The following is a 3,616-nucleotide window of genomic DNA, read 5'->3' on the forward strand; positions in this document are numbered from 1 at the left end:
ACTATTATAGTACATACTATATATTAAGCTATAAGTACTACATATAAACTCTATATGTCTGTATTATATACCTATACCACATATACTATTATTTACATATATCCTATCATTTATTTTGGGACACCTAGGCTGATTTATAACATGAACACCATAAATACTGCCATAATACATATGGCTATGTATATGCTTAGTTTATTTTCTTTATGTGTTCACTAGGAAATATTATCACAACATCATTTGTTTGAGGCTTTTAAGGAACTTTTGTTCTGTTTTAGATTTTGGTAGTACTCATTTACATTCCAACCAACAATGCATACAGATTTCTGCTCACCTACCCATATCTTTATCAGCATTTAATTATTCATTTATTTTTAAGTTTATCTTCCATGTATCTTCCAGGATGTTTTCATTTTCACATTTTAGTTGCATAAAATTGGGAATTTCATTATGACATTTCCACACACAGCATTTATTTTTGTTTTTGATACTATCCATTCTAACTGGCATGAAATAAAATATCAATACAATTTTGATTTTCAGTTCCTTAATTTATGAAGGTGTTGAAAGCACTTGTCATATATTTATATTCTCCATACATATTTATTTGTCATTTGTAACTCTGCAATGAAGGCTTTGTTTGCATCATTTACTCACTCACTGATTCTAATTACTTGTTTTTTGCTGTCAAAAATTTTAGTTCTTCATATTTCCTGAACATTAATCATATCAAATCAATAGCAAGCAAAAAATCTTTCTTCTCATTGTCTATGCTGTCTCTCACCCTGTCGATTATTTCCTTTGTTGTGTTGAAGCTTTCAAATGTGTTGTAATCCCACTTGTCTGTTCTTGTTTTCATTCCCTGAGCTGTTGCAGTCCTATTCAGGAAATCATTGCCTGTGCCAATATCTTGCTGCATAAAATAACTTTTAATTTAGTCTTGTGAAAAAGAATAATATTAAGTGCAAGGAAAAAGTTATTGTGCAATCTAAGATTTAAGTACACTTTTGTCCAGAATGCACCCATATAATTTAGCTATTGTACATTTTATAGATGATATCATAAAATTTGGCATTTCACATGTATGCATATACAGCCATTGTTGGTTTCCATGTAGGATTTGTTTCAAAAAAAATCTACAAATTTTTAACCATTTTACACAAAAGATAGAGGATTTGGGTATAGCTTTTGTGTGTCTTTTCTCCCACACATTTTTATCTTTAAATAATCTATACCTAGCACTATGAAAATGTAGTTGCTATGTTGTGTTATTTATATAAAAACAATAAGAAAAATCTAAGTCTACAATCACTTGTTTGGCGGTGCTAGAATTTGAACTCAAGGCCTCACAATTTTACTGGGCAAACTTGCTACCACTAAGCCAAGATTCCATCAGACAATTTGTTCTTGTTTCAATCTGGGAAATATATGCATGTACATATATACATGTGTATGTCCCAACACTAGTATTCAGTGTATATGTACTAGAAGTAAAGGAGATAGTAAGTTGTCTAAGATGACATATTTTCACTATTTAAATACAATCTTGAAATAAAATAGCACTGTTTTGAAAGTGACTATTACAAAATAAAAAAATAAAAAAATAAAAAAAAACATTAGTTTTGCTTTTTTTTTTCCAGTCCTGGCCTTGAGCTCAGGGCCTGAGCACTGTCCTTGAATTTTCTCAAGGATAGAGCTCTACCACTTGAGCCTCAGCACCACTTCTAGATATTTTCTGTGTATGTGGTACCGAGGAATCGAACCCGGGTCTTCCTGCATTCTAGGCAAGCACTCAATTACTAGGCCAAATTCTTGGTCCAGTTTTGTTTTTTTTTAAAGCAAATTTAAGCATATTCCATTTACTTCATCATAGTAGACACTTAAAAAGTTCTCACAATTGCCTAGGTAATTCCTCTTCTTACAGTTTGCAATCTCATTGTTTCTACAACCCCCTTCCTGAGTTTCTTTTTCTTCTTTTTTTATTGTAATTAGTAAAAGGGTTACATGATATTTGCCAGATAGAAGGTGCATTAATTCACATACATTGATACCCTTTCACATGTTTTGGTACCCATTACCCTCCCCCCCACACCCCACACCCGTCTTGGTTTTCCCCCCTTCCCTATCAAATTTCAAATAACCAAATACAAACAAATTCAATATATCAGATAACAAAGTGAGATACTGTAACAATATGAGATAACCAAGGGACAGCAAAGGAGATGAGAGACAACATAGTACATTAAGGACAACAATCATTCGTTATATGGCTTTTGTTTCAACATCCTGGAGGTCCTTTCAATTAGCTTCATAGAAAAATATGGAACGCTTCACGAATTTGCGTGTCATCCTTGCGCAGGGGCCATGCTAATCTTCTCCGTATTGTTCCAATTTTAGCATATGTGCTGCCGAAGCGAGCACCCCTTCCTGAGTTTTTATGACCATTTTAGCTCATCATTCTATGTGCTCCAAGGCCCTCATTATTCATCTATCTTAAAATCTATGTATATAAGTGAGGCACGGTGGCTCAGGCCTATAATCATAGCAACTCCGGAGGCTGAGGTCTGTGGATCATGGTTCAAAGCCAACCGGAACACTGAAGTCCATGAGACTCATCTCCAATTAACCACCAGAAAACCGGAAGTGGTACTGTGACTCAAGAGGTAGGGCGGTAGCCTTGAGCTGAAATGATTCTTATATTTGGTGCTTCACAGTGGCATTACTAAAACTGTTTAGAAGATACAAATCAAAGAGCAATATAGGCAGAATACAGTGGTTCATGCTCGCAATTTCAACTATTTGGGAGGCAAAAATAGGACAGTCTTGCTTCAAGGCCAGTCAAGAACTTATCTCTAAGAACTGCCCGGGCATGGTGTTTCAGGCCTGTAATTTGAGATACTCCAGAGATAGAAATAAGGTTTCAGTCCAAGCATAGGCGTGGGCAAAAAGTCCCATGACACTATCTGAAAAATAATAAGGAAAAATTGCTTAGGAGGAGTGTCTCCAATAGTAGACTTCTTGTTTATTGAGAACTAGGCCTTGACCCCAATACTGCTAAAAAAAGGTATAATTTATACTAACCATAAATTTATAATGTTTTGATATTACTGTGGAGAAATAGAAATGTATTTATGGTATTACATTATATAAATATATATGTATATTCATATGTAGCCTATAGATAACCTCCTATATTTTATAGGTTGTGTAAAAACACTTTGATCCTGAAGTTGAAATACTTTTTTTCTTTTCCTTTACAACTGTATTGTGGTAGGCAATACTCTGTGGGAATTTGCAGAGCAGAGCGTAAGTGTTCTGAACCATAAATGCAGAACTATAGGTCCTACACTGTATGTGCAACAAATATCCAAAGCCTTGAAAATGGATTTGCTTATTTGAGATGGGGTGGATGGGGATTAAATAGGTTTATGTATGTTATGCAAATAGCTGGCCCAAATTTTGGCCTTGATAAACAGTTGTGACAGTAAATTGCCCATAAATCAACTAATACTCATCTGATACCCATGGCTTTTAGTTAATCTCACTCTTTTTATATCTCAGTTGACAATTCCTTTGAAAACAAAATTAATTTAATACAATGTAGCTGTGTATATTGAAT

The 3,616-nt window shown here is 34.1% G+C and overlaps 1 non-coding gene across 1 annotated transcript; it reads right to left on the reverse strand.

The window, feature by feature from the left end:
• Positions 1 to 2,311: 2,311 nt before the first annotated feature.
• LOC150040530 (U6 spliceosomal RNA) lies at positions 2,312 to 2,418 on the reverse strand. The gene has a single exon (XR_016533921.1). It is a non-coding gene; the product is annotated as a U6 spliceosomal RNA (small nuclear RNA).
• Positions 2,419 to 3,616: the final 1,198 nt, after the last annotated feature.

This window comes from Megascapheus bottae, chromosome X (genome assembly GCF_031878675.1).
Source record: "Megascapheus bottae isolate mThoBot1 chromosome X, mThoBot2.hap1, whole genome shotgun sequence".
Taxonomy (NCBI): domain Eukaryota; kingdom Metazoa; phylum Chordata; class Mammalia; order Rodentia; family Geomyidae; genus Megascapheus; species Megascapheus bottae.